The 15,469-nt window shown below is 36.7% G+C and overlaps 1 long non-coding RNA gene across 1 annotated transcript in view; it reads left to right on the top strand.

Moving 5' to 3' along the window:
• LOC106999410 (uncharacterized) overlaps window positions 1–15,469 on the top strand; it is a 213,755-nt gene that overhangs the window by 446 nt on the left and 197,840 nt on the right. The gene's annotated exons all lie outside the window — the stretch shown is intronic.

Here is a 15,469-nt window from a genome sequence, read left to right as displayed (position 1 = left end):
GGCTTCCCCTTCGCCAGCCAAGGGGTTTTACTCCATGGGACAGTAATTGAACTAGTCTCCCTGGTGGAGGAACCACTTGCATAAGAGTAAGAGGTTCTTCCCCAGGCATTTTTAAACTGTTTTTTTTTTCCTTTCCTCTTCTCCACTCCATCAGCAGTTAAGTTTTAAGCAAGTTTTTTTTTTTCTTTTCTTTTAGAAGACGTTTTGCTTTGCCAGGCCTCCCAGCTATCACTGTTTATATTTTCTGTAAAGCTTTAATTGTGAAGAAGGGTTTGCGGGGCTAGTCTTGGGCTGTAGCCAATCCGGTGCGCTTTGCATGTCTGTATGGTTTGTGCTGCAAGCCTCCATCTTGTTTTACACAATGTGTGCATGGCCTGTAACTGCTTGGCAAGGCTTTGTTGAGGAATACTGCCTTAGGGAATAAATGTCTTTCTGGGTTGATATTTGCAAGTTTTCCTAGCCCTGTCTCTTAAAGGGCCCCACCTAGCAACTGGGTTTTCTTCTGCCTGTGTGTGTGTACTGTGTGTAATCTCTGTCAAAAGAGCTCTGATTAATTCGGCCTAATGAAAGACAAGCACTTGCATCTAATATTTTTTAAAGGGAAGTTAAAAGCTGTGGAAACTTTCAGTTGATGACTTTAAGAAATAAAAACAGCCCTAAAGACTATTGGTGAAATGCAGGTCAGGTGCAAAGTTTGCTAAGTGTTTTGAGGTTACAAACTGCTTTTTGGGTTTTGAGAACTATCGGACTTGCTGGCTTCACAATTGGTAAGGCCTGGGGACATATGGAACTAACCACCCCTTAACTAATAAGGCAAACCTTGGTTGCAGTTAGCACACAATTAAAGCAACTTACCAAGTTTTATCTTAAAAGTTCAAAATTGCTAGGAGTTAATTGAAACTACTAGAAATATATTTACATGCAGAGTATGTAAGAACAGTAAAATGTGGTTTTAAATAAAAGTTATAAGAAGGCATGGAAATTTAAACTTTTGCCTCCAGTTAAAGGATTGTTATGAGCTAAATTAGGAAAAAGCTAAAGGTTCAAAGAAGTGGTGGAAGAAATGTGGGAATTAATCTTGCAGAAGAGGTTCTCTGTGTGAACATACTGACTAAATTCAAAAAAGGGTATTATATGGTTTTTCTGTAAATTGAGTATTGAAATAAAAGCATGGCAAGGTTTTCCTAAGTCTCTAATCTGCTCTTTGGCAAAATTTGTAAGGGGTTATAAAAGGTTTTTGCTTCTTTAAATCTCTGAGCCATAATTTTTGTCAAAATAAATAACTTACGGTAATCTGGAATTCTATTTCATAATATCAAGTATTTTAAACCTTGAACATTTAACAGCCTTCCCAAAATTAAACTTCAGTTTCAAAACTGTCTTTCCTGACACCTGGCTTTTTGGATAGTCCAGAGGGCCCCTGGAATGTCCAGAAAAGAGAGGTAAACAGGATTATTTGACATATTAGGTACATGAAGTTGTCAAAATGATGCTCAGTCTTCTTTAGGTTATATCTTGGTGAATAACGCTAATATGTGTTCCAAAATTGTATGGGATTTCTAAAATTATAATGTCTAAGTATATGCTACCAATCATAATTAAGATTTTTATTTTGTTATGATAAACCACGGAGATAACCAAACTTCTTTGCCAGTTGTGTTTCTAACAGTAACTAACTTGGACATTTTCCTATTCACAGACAATTGTTTTCTTGTTTTAATCCTTCCCAAAAGATGGTTTATAATGACCTGTAGAAGTTTAAGTGGTACTCTTAAATACAGCCTTCTGATAACTTTAGAGATTGTAACATTGGAGTAAAGGAAAATGTACAAGACTCATGAAGAGCTGAAATGCTCATGAATATCAAGCAAAACAAGAGTTAACTAAATGGATTGAACTCAGGAAACTGAAGCAAATCTTTTTAACTTTTGCTTGGAAAATTGCTGATCCATATTTTGTTTTTTGGACTCAAGGAAACTTTGAACTATGTATGGCCTTTAATAATTAAGTAGGTATACTCCTGTGATCAAGATTTGGAGCATGTTTGTTTCTCTCTGCCTGGTTTCTTTAGAATTTGGAAACTATTTGTGAGTATTATTATGACAATATTGTTGTTTGCATCAGTGCAATAAGAATCCATTGTCTTTTGGAATAGGACACAATTGGAGAAAGTGGTTATTTTACCAAGGCTTTGACTGGAAGGGTATGCTCCCCTTTAAGGAGTCAATCTCAACTTGTAGAGCTGATAAAAGCCCCATAGGAGAAACTGGCCTAATACCCTCATCTGTGCAGTCCCTGTATAGGGTTCCTGACCTGATCAGTAAAGAATGTCACTTTCTAACAGGTCCAGGAGCTCCAAGTTTATCTTGGGACCTTCAGAGGAGAGGATCACTCAACTCACAGGTATTTGAGGATAAACCCATGGCTTGACTAGGTTTTAAAAGGACTTATCTGAGACTCCCTGTGGAACAAACTTCCACCAAAGTCAATCAGTCCAAAAGGTCTATGTAGAAATCGCTATTCTTGCTTTATCCAAATAATCAGGCCTAGTATAAGGCTAAAATGTATTTTGCAAAAAACACCCATTCGGTCCCATGATGATTTGTTTTTTTTTTAAACAAACATGAGGACTGGAGAGAAAGAAATCATGTTTCAAAACTTGTCATATATTTGTCATTAAATTCTAAGTTTTTTGCCTACATTTTAGACTAACCCTCCTTGCTTCTGTGAACCAACTAGCAATCCCTGGCTGAGGCTCAGAAAGAATAAGAGGCATAGGTAACGTAGAAATTCTGATCAGTATCCTAGCTCTGAGCAATTATTCTGCAAATCCTGTTAGGTGATGGGAATTAATAGGATGCCTAACACTTGGAGGTTTTCTTTTGGGAAAGTAAGGCCAAGGAGCTAACCAAAGCCACGCACCATGCACCCAAATCTTAGCAAGCATAACTATAGCCATCACTTATTTGGGTGTGTCACAAGACATCCTTTCCTCTCCCTTTTTGGAGGAGGACTCAGTTCAACAGTTTCACCTTAGCATTTGGTTTATGATAAGGAGTCCATACAACACCTGAGACACATTTTTGTCCTCAAATCAATTCCAAGCTTTGGGGTCAAAGCCCTAGGAAGGAAAACTGGACTGAGGGGTCCATAGGCAAATGACAACAGAGATTAAAAGGCACAGTGCAGGTGAGTGTGGCTGATCCTGCCAATTAAGTCAACCCCAAGCTTCCTGTTTCATTGATAAAGGCCACATTAATATCCATGGCATAAATGAGGTAAAGGGAACTCCAAGGCTACTGACAGTAGGTGGGAAAGAGACATAGGTGACAGGGGGTAATTCCTATTCTCTAGGCCCCCCGGCTTCATGGGTGCAAGCCACTTTAATGCCCATGGCAGTACCTGCCAAGGTTGCTGGAACTTGGGCATGCAAGGATGGAAAAAGGAAAGAGGATGCCCTTCCCTCTCTCCCTCATCATGTACTCTGGATATCTGCTAGAAAGAGACGGGAACCAGGGATGCCTGCTCCCCTCTTCTAGATAGGCAGCCATTTACCTTCAGTCTGTACTCTTTTCAAATGTATCCTGAACCCCTGGGACTCCTTTGAAAGAATGCCTTCTTTTTTCCTTTCTCCTCCTCAATTCTCTCTTCACTAATAGGTAATTATGTCCCCATACTATGAGGTACTCCCCTCAGGTGCATCCTCCAAACTGGAAAGAGTTAATTTTCTAAACCTTAAACTGGTTGGTTTAGGATTGAGCTCAGGGGAAGGGAACCCAGAAGCCCAACGTAGCAGCAAAGGGGTAAAGTTTTTTTTTTTTTTTTTTTTAACCAGTCGGGCTTTTGGCCTCCCTCTCCCTGTGTAAACTGGTAAAAGGCCTTAGAATTTTTGAGCTGTCTTTACACCTCCCCTTGTTTTGTTTTGTTACATGTTTTCTAATAACCTGGTTTATCTGTTCTTGCCTTCAGGCCATCAAACTCCAAACAGTCATGCAACTGGAGCCTCTGATGGTGGCTCCTTCTGCCGGTGGCTCCTTCTGCCTGGAACCCTTAAATAGGACTCTAGGGAAGTTCTGACTGCCTTTTCCCCAAAACTGTCCCCTGTCAGCAGGAAGCAGTTAGGATGGGTCTTCTTCCTTATCCTAATCTTATGGCAGTTGGATGTACTTCTTTAGAGGAAGGGATGAGACAGCCAGGTGGGAGGGGTTCCCCAGAGAAACTCCAGCCAGCCTGCCCACTGAGGTGGAGCATTACAACATTTTCAGCGGGGAAGAGTCTGGCCCCTCCTGTTCCCGTGTGGAACTTGGGATTTGAATGGTGGGCGGGAAGCACTCTAGCAGGAACTCTGGCCTAGTGAGAGTCCCTGTTTCCCACTTTTCTTCTTTTTCACCCAATAAAACCGTGTCTCACTCACCATTCAAATTGTCTGCAAGCCTGAATTTTTGTGGCCATGGGACAAAGAACCCCGTCTTTAGCTGAACTAAGGAAAAGCCTTGCAACACCACCATAGGAGTTTATGAACATGTAAATTCACAATTATAATGCCAATGCAACAGCAAGACAAAATTTTGCCACATTAAAAAATAGTTTTGTCAGTGTTTACTAATTTTTGTAATCATGAAGTTATGTAGATCCATATGCTGTATGAGGAAAACATCTTTGTGTTTTGTCTATAAGACAAAATTTTAAGAATCATGTTTTTGTAATTGTTATAATTTAGTTTTAAACTATGATAATAATTTTAAAGTATTTTGAATCTGCCTGTAGACTGTATGTGATTATATTGGACAAAGTCCAACATGTACTGCCAAAGGGAATGTTGAGATGATATTTGAAAGCTTTTCAATATTGCAAAAAAGATGTTTTTTTCTCTTCTGTTGACCTACATGTTACTTTCATTGACCATATCAAGTGTGATATATTAGTGATCAGGTGTAATTTGTGAATAAAATATATTTTATTTTTCTTTTAAGATATTTATTACTGTAAAGTTATAGCGAGGGTGCGTTTATGGTGAATTACTGCCAACAACAAGCAATTTGACATTTGATTTTTACTAGAAAAAAGAATGAAATTTAAACTTTAAGCAGTATCTTTTTTTGCCAATATTATACCATGAAAAATGTCAATCACTTAGCAAGCTTAAAAAATGTTAATGGGAAGACTTGTACACGCACCACAAAGATTCATTCATCAATACTTTACCAATACTTGCTTTATTGCATATTTGTCCATCTGTCTATCACCGTAAACTTCCACCAATCCATCTTATTTTGGGGTACATTTAAAAGGAAATTACAATATTATTACAGTTTTTCCTAAATGCATCAGTATGCATATAATGAAATAGAGTTCATTATTTGTTTATAATCTTTCTTTTGATGCAAAATTACATAAAATATAATACACAGGTCTTAACTGCATATCCACAAAGTTGTGACAAATATGTATGCTTGTGTAATCAAAACCTCTAATAAGATATAAAACATTACTTTTGTCCCAGACAGATTCCTTATGACTTTTCCCAGTCAATTTCACCTGATATGGTTTGGCTCTGTGTCCAACCAAACCTCATCTTGTAGCTCCCATAATTCCCACGTGTTGTGGGAGGGACCCGATGAGAGATAATTGAATCATGGGGGCGGGTATTTCTGTGCTGTTCTCATGATAGTGAATAAGTCTCATGAGATCTAGTGGTTTTAAGAATGGGAGTTTCCCTGCACAAACTCTCTTCTATTGTCTGCTGCTTTGTGAGATGTGCCTTTCACCCTCCACCGTGATTGTGAGGCCTCCCCAGTCATGTGGAACTATAGTCCGAAAACCTCTTTCTTTTGTAGATTGCCCAGTCTTGGGTATGTCTTTATCAGCAGTGTGAAAGGGGACTAATACTCCACCCTACCCCCTGGCAAACTAATAATTGCTATGATTTTTTTCACCATAGAGTAATTTTGCTTGTTATGGAATGTAGTATAAATGAAATCATACAGTGTGTACCCTTTTGGGTAAGGCTTCATTTACACAGCATAATGTTATGAGATTCACCTATATTTTATGTGTACTAAAAATTTGTTTATTTTCATCATTAGTATTTCATTGTATAAATATATAACAATTTGTTTATTCTTTTGCATATTGATGGATATCTGGGGTGTTTCTATTTTTTGATATCATGAATACAGTTATGAGCATTCCTGTATAAGGTGTTTTAAGGTTTTTTTTTTTTTTTTTGGTAACCTTTAAAAAAAAAACATTTTTACTGGGTACATACCCAGCATTGGAATTACTAGTTTATAGGGTAGGTGTATGTTCACTTTTGTAAAAAATTTCTACACCTTTTCCCAAGTGCTTGAATCATTTTACTTTCCTACCAATTATTTATGAACATTTCAGTTACTCCAGATCATCACCAACATTTGGTGGTGTTAGTTGCTTTAATTTTAGCCATTGTAGTGTGTGTGTAGTAATATTTTATTGCAGTTTTCATTTGCATTTACCTAATTATTAATGATATTATCTGTTACCAAAACAGCAAGAGTTAGGTCTAGGTCTTGCTGCTTGCCCAACAGAAAGCCAGTCACTGAGACAATGAGTATTACCAGGGAGGAAGGCTTTATTTGGGTGCTGCAGTAAAGTAGATGGAAAATCAGTCTCAAATCTATCTCTCTGACTAAAATTAGAGATTTATTCAGCAGGGAAGAAATGTAATCGTGTATGGGAAAACCCAGTCCTCTCACTTATCCCTTCCTTAGGGGTAAGGAAGAGTAGTTGGTCAACAGGAAGCAGGAAGGGAAGCAGGAACAGGAAGTCAGTTAGGCAATCATGATTAGTGAAAGGTCTGGCATCTCATAGCCCAGATGTGGTGATGTGGTAAGTTTCAGTTCCTTGATAGTATCTAGGAAGTTTGATGGTTGATTTCCTGAGAAAGGAATTCAGGTAAGATAAATCAAGTTTTTCTCAAGTTTTGAGACTAGCAGAGTCAATTTCTACATTTATTCAAAAGAAACCATAAATATGACTTCTATGGAACAATTGAGCCATGTATTAGTCTGTTCTTGCATTGCTGTAAATAAGTACTTGAGACTGTGTAATTTATAAAGAAAAGAGGTTTAATTGGCTCACATTTTGGCACACTGTACAGGAAGCACGCCTGGGGAGGCCTCAGGAAACTTAAAATCATGGCAGAAGGTGAAGAGGAAAAAGGCACATCTTACATGGCCAGAATAGGAGGCAGAGGGTGAAGCGGGAAGTGCTGCACACTATTTTTTTTTTTTTTCAGTTCTTCAATATTCTTATTTATCTCATTCCTGAAAGGAGGACTCCCTAAATCTTGAAAATATTTCTTCCCACTGTTTCTCACATTCAACTATCCTTCATATAAAAGAAAACATAAATAGCCATTTAACATAAGATCTAGTACTTGCTCTCTCTCTCATTAACTTGCTTATAAACTTGTTACTTACAGATTTTCTTTCCTGTCAAGTCATTTCTTAGTTAAGAAATTCCAGGCTTACATATAATGGCTATTTATTTTCCCAAAAGACTCAAAATATCTAAATATTTCTTGGTATTTCCTTTAGATCATTAACTTAAATATCACAGAAAGAGCTGAAAGCTCCTTTGTATTTTTTTAATTCCTATTTTGTTTCCTTCTTCCATGGTAATCTGGTGTATATCCTTGTCTTTCATATTTTGGCCCTTAATGACATATATATCTATGAACAATACCTACAGTTTTGCTCTTTTTAAATGGCATATAACAATATCATATCCACACACACACACACACATATATATATTTTAAGACAGGGTCTCACTTTGTCACCCAAGCTGCAGGCAGTGGCATGATCTTGGCTCACTGTAGACTTGACCTCCCAGGCTCAAGTGATCCTCCCATCTCAGCCTCCGGAGTAGCTGAGATTATAGGCATGTGCCATCATGCCTGGCTAACTTTTTTCTTTTAATTTTTATTTTTTAAAATTTTATTATACTTTGAGGTCTAGGGTACATGTGTACAATGTGGAGGTTTGTTACATATGTATACATGTGCCATGTTGATGTGCTGCACCCATTAACTCGTCATTTACATTAGGCATTTCTCCTAATGCTGTCCCTCCTCCTTCCTCCCACTCCAGGACAGGCCACGGTGTGTGATGTTCCCCACCCTGTGTCCAAGTGTTCTCATTGTTCCATTCCCACCTATGAGTGAGAACATGTGGTGTTTGGTTTTCTGTCCTTGTGATAATTTGCTCAAAATGATGGTTTCCAGCTTCATCCATGTCCCTGCAAAGGATATGAACTCATCCTTTTTTATGGCTGCATAGTATTCCATGGTGTATATATGCCACTTTTTTTTTTTTTTTGAGACGGAGTCTAGCTCTGTCGCCCAGGCAGGAGTGCAGTAGCCGGATCTCAGCTCACTGCAAGCTCTGCCTCTCGGGTTTACGCCATTCTCCTGCCTCAGCCTCCCAAGTAGCTGGGACTACAGGCGCCCACCACCTCGCCCAGCTAGTTTTTTGTATTTTTTAGTAGAGACGGGGTTTCACCGTGTTAGCCAGGATAGTCTCTATCTCCTGACCTCGTGATCTGCCCATCTCGGCCTCCCAAAGTGCTGGGATTACAGGCTTGAGCCACCGTGCGCGGCCTATGCCACATTTTCTTAATCCAGTCTATCATTGATGGACATTTGGGTTGGTTCCAAGTCTTTGCTATTGTGAATAGTGCCTCAATAAACATACGTGTGCATGTGTCTTTATACTAGTATGATTTATAATCCTTTGGGTATATACCCAGTAATGGGATGGCTGGGTCAAATGGTATTTCTAGTTCTAGATCCTTGAGGAATTGCCACACTGTCTTCCACAATGGTTGAACTAGTTTACACTCCCATCAATAGTGTAAAAATTTCCTATTTCTCTACATCCTTTCCAGCATCTATTGTTTCCTGACTTTTTAATGATCACCATTCTAAATGGTGGGAGATAGTGTCTCATTGTGATTTTGATTTGCATTTCTCTGATGACGAGTGATGATGAGCATTTTTTCATGTGTCCGTTGGCTGCATAAACGTCTTCTTTTGAGAAGTGTCTGTTCATATCCTTTGCCCACTTTTTGATGGGATTTTTTTTTTCCTGTAAATTTGTTTGGGTTCTTTGTCGATTCTGGATTTTAGCCCTTTGTCAGATGGGTAGATTGCAAAAATGTTCTCCCATTCTGTAGGTTGCCTGTTCACTCTGATGATAGTTTCTTTTGCTATGCAGAAACTTATTAGTTTCATTAGATCCCATTTGTCTATTTTGGCTTTTGTTGCCATTGCTTTTGGTGTTTTAGTCATGAAGTCCTTGCCTAAGCCTGTGTCCTGAATGGTATTGCCTAGGTTTTCTTCTATTAGGTCTAACATTTGTCTTTAATCCATCTTGAATTAATTTTTGTATAAGGTGTAAGGAAGGGATAGACAACCAGGTCTTGTGAGAACTCACTCACTATCACAAAAACAGTAAAGGAGAAGTCTGTCCCCATGAGGATCTAATCCTCTCCCCTCAGGCCCCTCCTCCAATACTGGGGATTACATTTTCCCATGAGATCTAGGCAGGAACATAAATCCAAACCATATCAGGTAAGTTTCATATCTTTTCATGCGCTAATTGACCATTTGCATAATTTTGTGAAATATCTATTCATAACCTTTGCTCATATTTAGCTTTTTGTCTAGAACTCTTTCAGTTTCCATTTTATTGCCTACTTTAAAATATGTTTGTTGAATTCAAAAAGAAATTGAGGTTTATTTGTTTCATGATTGTGAGTACAGGGAAGAATCTTACATCTGTGGAATTTCTCATAATTTGGTGGTCCAAATCCTAATTATAATTTCTAAAACGATTATACTATCCCTCTGATCACTGTGGTAATTTGGAAACAAATGTTTCACAACTTCACTTTTCAGAAACATGGTTTTAGACTTAATAAAAGCCTTAATTAGAAAAAACCTAATTGTATGTTTTTTTAAAGAAAATATCTGGCCGGGCACGGTGGCTCATGCCTGTCATCCCAGCCCTTTGGGAGGCCGAGGCAGGTGGATCATGAAGTCAGGAGAACGAGACCACCCTGGCTAACACGGTGAAACCCCGTCTTTACTAAAAATACAAAAAATTAGCTGGGCGTGGTGGCTGGCGCCTGTAGTCCCAGCTACTCAGGAGGCTGAGGCAGGAGAATGGCATGAACCTGGGAGGCTGAGCTTGCAGTGAGCCGAGATCATGCTACTGCACTCTAGCCTGGGTGATAAAGCGAGACTCTGTCTCAAAAAAAAAAAAAAAAAAAAAATGAAAAAAAAGAAGAAGAAGAAAATATCTCTATAATCAGTGAATGAGTTGCTTCTGAATCTGAAAAGGAAGCACTTGTAGCAACAATTTTTCTCATACCAATAATTTCTTTCATAATGGTGTATGTTGATAACTACAAACTTTTCTAATGAAATGCCAACAAGATTTTTGTAGAGTTACTAAAGTCATGGACTGTTTCTTAAAAAACTGCTTAACCTACTTTAAAATATAACATGGGTATTTTTCTTCTGTTTTCTCTTTCTTCTCTTTTTATAGTGGTGGTAATAATATTGATAGAAATGATAAACTTTGATTGTTTACTATGTGTCAGATATTGTACTACATACATAAGACATTATTTTGTTCTATTATATGATGTAAACTTTAATTATACCTGATTTATTATAAATGAAGGAATTGAAAGAGGGTCAAGTTGTTATCTCAGCTGAAAAGTGAAGGAATTAGAACTCGAACCTAGTTTTTTCTTTTTCTGCCTCTTAACTGTGATATGCTGCTTTGGAGATCATAGACTCCTGAATTTGGAAGATGAAACATGATTAGTGGTGCTATTATACTTGTGTGAGTCAATCTAAGGAGTTTAAGATGTGCTCCATAGGCATTCTATAAAAGTATTCTTACTTAGTTTGTCTTCTTTGGGCATCAGAATCTTAACTGAATTGTCAATTGTGGTCCACCTGTTTCAGGCATGTAGTCATAATGGTATCTGAAAGAATACTTTAGTTCGAAGACTTATAAGTACAGCAAATAGATTACCTGAGAGTGAATATGCTATTTAGTATTTAGAATAAATGATGGTACAGAACACCTACTACATACTTGGTGTTCTATTAAACAAAGATGAATATGGCCCAGAGGAACTTATAGTCTAGTGGGAGTTACTAATATGTACACAGAGAATTTCTTTATAATATGGTTAAGTGTTATGATAGAGGCATGCAATGACTATAAATACTATATCATTTGTGTTTCTGATAATGTCTGTTAGCCCCTGCTTGCTAAGATATAGGGAAATTCGTGGTTAAAATTTCCTGAGGGAAATGCTCACTGATTTCAGTTTTGGATTTTATGGTCTTGCTTAATTGTATTTGGCACTGGAATGACTAATACTAATTTCTGATAATCCTCTTTTTAAACCACTACTGAAAATTTAGAATTTGTTAAACACTGAATATTAAACATTGAATCTGTCTCTTAAGAGGAAGTGCACAAAATCCTAATTCTGTTTCTCTGCAGCCTTTCAGGCTCCATCATTACTAAGGGATGGTTGTTCTGTTTGCCCAAGGCTGCTAAGAAACTCATATCTTTTTGTGAAGAGAGACTAAGGCAGAGAATAATCATGGGGAGTAAGGGACATAGAGAAGATCCAATGTTTGGATTTATTATTGGATTTTGTTGGGATAATGGATAAGGAAACATCTCTTCTTATCTGAAAATGCAAAGCTAACACTCTTTGTGAATAAACTATGATCTGGTGGTTTATCAGGATCATGTGCCAACTGGAGGGTCAGGCTTTTCATGCTTGCGTTTTTACTATTATAGAGTAGTTAAAGGGATGGAATATACAAGAATGGTAAGGTTGAATGATTCCTTTTGGAGCACTGGGTAAATTACAGCATGACAGATAAACTCAGGTCGTCAAATATTTGGCTTATGGAGCAAAAGGAAACATATTTGGTAACCATGGTATAGGAGTTCCCTTCTGCCTGCAGCTGGTGCACCAAAACTGATGAAAAGAAATGGCAGAAACTGATGTATAATAAGCACATTTTACTTCGACTTTAGCACACACATTTGTATGGGGTATGTGTATGTGTAAGTAGAAACAAGTTTCCAGAAACAATACTAACCCTTATAAAGTTGCATTCACTGCGATCTGTTATGTTCTATTCTATTCAGAGGGAAGAATGTCTTTTCACTTACAAATGTAGTCATTAGATCATATTAGGGGAGAAAATTATTGAGTATTTGGAGCAGTATATTTGAAAGGCAAGCATAGAGGGTTTAATGTACTAAATGAGCAGATCAGAACAGTCTTTTCCATTCCACTTCTGATCAATCCACTCCAAACTTTGCTTTCTTCCAACCTTTGTACTATTTCTACCACATGAATCTTTCTACCACTGGCCAAAGCTTACTGGACTATGGGTAGATACTTGGCCCCAAAGAAATCAATCTGTAGGCTGAGCTGTGTCAGTCAGATGCCTAGAGTGTTCAGATTTTTCTAGGATTATGATAGATCTATATCTCTCTTTTTTATTTTTATTTTTATTTTTTATTATACTTTAAGTTCTAGGGTACATGTGCACAACGTGCAGTTTTGTTACATATGTATACTTGTGCCATGTTGGTGTGTTGCACCCATCAACTCATCAGCACCCATCAACTCATCATGTACATCAAGTATAACTCCCAGTGCCATCCCTCCCCCCTCCCCCCTCCCCATAATAGGCCCGTGTGTGATGTTCCCCTTCCAGAGTCCAAGTGATCTCATTGTTCAATTCCCACCTATAAGTGAGAACATGCGATAGATCTATATCTCTTTAAAAATCCATTTTTAGAGTCAATTTGAAATTTCTCTTCCTTATATGCAAATATGACTTGACAGATGTACAGATATTTCCATGACTGTCATTGAAAGCTCAATCCATCCATAGATGGACATACTCTTTTATAGCCTATATTATTACTTTATAACACTGACTGGTAAGTTTTATTCCCAATTAAATGCAGTAAATTGGTTTTTTTCTAGGCAATTCATTACCTCTTCTGACAGTCAAGCTAACAGGACATTTTCTCCAAGTGAGACTCCATTTTTTGCTGACTACGTAGTCAGTAGTTTCTGTTGAGTGACTGGCAGGTCACAGCTTCTCTTTCTTCAGAATGTCTTGTCTTTTCTTTCTTCATTTCCTTTGGTTTTATTAGATGGAGCTTGTATTTTCAACTTAACCATTTCTCCCTTAGGGCTGTTAGATAGATCTTTGATGTCCTGACATATCAGGTAGTTTAACCATGAAAAGGATTTGTAGCTTGCCCTTTTTCTCTTCATGAAACATGAATTTAGGACTACTCTAAGTTTCTTTAATATTTGGAAAATTGACTTATTGAGAATAGAATGATATTAAGCACCTCAGGTACTTTTAATACTTTTAAACATTTCAAAAGTCACCTGTTTTCAACTTAAGGTTAATTTTTCAGTTTCAAAGTCCTCAGAGCTCTTTCAATTTGGCCTGATGCCAAATATTTAGGCACACTGCAAAAGAATTCCATTATGAATCTCTCATTCAATTATCTGTTTTCAAAGGGCAGGAGAGAACAGAAATTTAGTTTCTTTTGTGAGAAGAGCAGATAAGAGTTTTATTTGCTGAGTGGTTTTTGAAAGAGAATTTTGAACAACTTTTGCCAATGAGTTTCATAGTGAATACATGTTTTATATTAAAATTCCTAAGATGCAGTTTCATTTCCCTTCTTATTTAAAAATAAACAAGAGTTGAGGAAGTATACTAACTGGTTTGTTTGGAAGACATTTTCATGTCTATATTTTAATGGAAGTATTATAACTAGTGGTTTTATTCCAGGGATATTAGATAGGTTTTTGTTTAACATTTTATGTGGGGATTTACATTGAAGTAATATTATGGATAATATTTTGTACTCAGAGACTTTTATCTATCCCTCAACCCTCCCCATTCCACAAGGTTTAGAATGGAGTTAATTTCCAAATAAATCTCAATCATATCTTTACTCTGCTGGTGGGAGAAATCTAGAAAAATGCAGCCACTTGTCTACTGTTATTTCCCCTGATACACTGCTATAGTTCTAGCGTTAGTTGTTTTTCAGTTTAAAATGCAAGAGTTTAGGAGATAAATATAAAATACCTTGTGGGCATTCTAACAGTCCTTGATATTATTAAGATGACACAAAGAATTTGCTGTCAATAGATTTTAACAACTTAGATTACAAATCTTACAGGATTGGGTAATATTTTACTCACACTTAATTTCTGCAATTTATAAGATACTATGGAGTTTGTTTCTATTTTCTTTTATTCTTGTAAGAGAAACATGATTTCTCTAGGGACTTATCCATATCTCATTTTGTGCAATCTTACTGTAACTGCTAATCAAAGTGTCCTCTAGCCTGCTGGAAAAAGACTTGCTATTTTACCTAAGCTAAGACGATCAGAACCTCTCTTCCAGAAATGTAAATCTGAGTCATAAGATCTTATAATAGAAAGCAATTGAAGATTATTAATCGTGGGGTACATGGTAAAAAAATGTGTCACTCAAGTGCCATAATTCCTTGAGTCACTATGATTCTTATACTTTTAAAATCCTGATCTTTTGCATTTTCTTTTAAGATTATTCTTTATCCTATATTTCTTTTTATTTAAGAAAACTGACTTTTATATTAAAACAAATACAGAAAATCACATTAAAATTAAAACTAAATGAACTATTATAAGGTGAACACTCTTATAACCACCATTCAGGGAAGAAGTAGAAATTGATAGCAGAAAGGAATAGAGCCATCACCACAGATAGCCCCTCTGCCACCATGTGCCCCATTTCAAGCTCAACCATTACCTTGACATTTAAAGCAATCACTTCCTTGAATTTCTTTCTAGTTTTACCAAATAAGGGTAGATCCCTAGACACTATAGTTTAACACTGCCCACTGAAAAAAATGTTCATATGTCTTTTAAACTCTTTTGATTGATGTATTTTTTAATTTTTAAATTTTAATATGCCTATATCATTATAGTTGAGGTGAATGTCTTGTGGACAGCACATCATTCAGTCATATAAAAAGAACTACCCTGATACTTTCTGTCTTTTAATTGGTATATTGTGACAATTTACATTTAATGTAATTTTTGTTATGTTTTGGTTTAAGTTTATAATTTTTTTTCTGTTTATCCCCTTTTGTTTTATATCATTTTTCTGTCTTCCTGTGGGATACTTAAACATGTTTTAAAATTTCACTTTCTACTTATCTGTAATGTTTCGTGTTTATCTCTTTGTATAATCTTTCAGTGTTTGCTTTAGGTATTACATTATCCATCCATAACATATCAGTCTACTGATATCATGCTGTTTTTATACAATGTGAATGTAGGATCAAATATACAATAG

This window comes from Macaca mulatta, chromosome 7 (genome assembly GCF_049350105.2).
Source record: "Macaca mulatta isolate MMU2019108-1 chromosome 7, T2T-MMU8v2.0, whole genome shotgun sequence".
NCBI classification, from domain to species: domain Eukaryota; kingdom Metazoa; phylum Chordata; class Mammalia; order Primates; family Cercopithecidae; genus Macaca; species Macaca mulatta.
The sequence above is the reverse complement of the archived record's forward strand: the minus strand, read 5'-3'. Positions and strand labels throughout refer to the sequence as shown.